Genomic DNA, 1,686 nt, shown 5'->3' with positions numbered 1-1,686 from the left:
TATTCCTTTCTCTCCCCTCCAGTGTCTATTTTATATTGGCTGTCTTTTTTATTAGCCCCATTTTTTTACAGATATGAAAACTAAAGCTCAGAACATTGGAAACTTTTCTTGAGGTCTTGAAGCTAGACATAGCGAAAACACCAAGTGACAGCCCAGACCAGATCCTAGAAATTCTGAGGATAAGTCTTTGTTTCTTTTAATTAAACTATCATATTCACTCAAATTACCTGTATTTGGAGGTAAATGTGAGGCTGCTTCCCTGTGAATGCTCTGTGAACACTCAACCATGTATGTATAAGTTCCTACTGTCTAAGTTTACATTTCCCAAAATTTCAATTTAAAGAGGTTGTTGGAGGTAGTGTGTGGAGTGCTCAGGAGATGCAAAGAAAAAAATTAGTAAAGACTACCAATTATGGACATGTACTTAACTACTTAGACAGTGAATAATTGGACCTTAATTTCATGAAGAAACTATGGAAAATACTATACAACATATTTCAGAATTAGTCTATCTAAGAAGTGGGGGAGCTGGTATATATATCTTTAAATGCCATCGAGTTGGTTCCAACTTATAGCAACCCTGTATAGGGTTTCTGAGAAATGCCTGGTGAGTTTGAACTGCCGAACTTGTGGTTTACAGTTCAGTGCTGATCCTATAGTGCCATACCAAGAGTCCAGTGTATATACAGAGTCACCATTTCTGGTCAGTCATTGGTTGAGAGGGAGGAAATTAATTCTTTTGCACATCTCATGCAGTGGAGACATGGGTTTAATTGATTCTAAACAAAATGTTCAGATCCAGAGATATAGGTAAAGTGGAAAGACAACCAGAGCACCTTGAAACAGTAAGATCTGGAGGATATCAGTGAAACACAGTCTCCTAAACCAGCCACCGTATTGCATGGATCCAAGGGCACAGGCCTAGTTTTTCCCCATACAAGATAGAATAAACATGGATACTCTTACGGATTGAATTGTCTCCTGAGTATAGATGTGCTGAAGTTTTAGCATCTGTTCCTGTGAATATGATCCTGTTTGGCAATAGGGTCTTTAAAGAGGTTATCAGTTAGGTTAACTTGAGATCATACTGGAGAAAGGCTGGTCCTAATCCTATATAACTGGTGTCATTATCTTTTTTTTTTTTTTTTTAATGTTTTATTGTGAATTATGTGATCGTTTACATGGGAGAACATTAGCTTTACATTCATCCTATCCTATATCATTACACTGCCATGGTTACAATACCCACCATGAATCATCAACCAACCAAAGGGTAGACCCTGCAAGCCTGCCCCCTGGTTGTCAGCACACAGCCCCTCTCCCTCTCTGGTTCTAGAGTCCCCAGTCATTCCCTCACTCCACATCATCATCTGCCACCATCTCTGGCATCACTGTTTATCTGGGTAGGGTCCTGCATTCTGCTCTTCTCCCTTGATGGTCCTAGGGACCTCTGCTCCTGGACTGTTGGGTGTCTTTTGAATCTTGGTTACCCTTGCATACCATTATAAAATAGATACTTGAGGGGGAGAGAAAGGAATAGCCAGAAATATCACCATAGAAAGCTTGTAAGTCCGTATTCTGCCTATAACTGATTGGAATACCTAAAATGGGGCTACAACGTGTCCAGTGAAGGAGGCTTCCTGTGGAGCCTCTGCATTACATAAGACCATAGGTGGAATCCTGAAC

Source organism: Chrysochloris asiatica, unplaced genomic scaffold, assembly GCF_000296735.1.
Source record: "Chrysochloris asiatica unplaced genomic scaffold, ChrAsi1.0 scaffold00042, whole genome shotgun sequence".
Taxonomy (NCBI): Eukaryota; Metazoa; Chordata; class Mammalia; order Afrosoricida; family Chrysochloridae; genus Chrysochloris; species Chrysochloris asiatica.
This window is presented reverse-complemented; position numbering follows the sequence as displayed.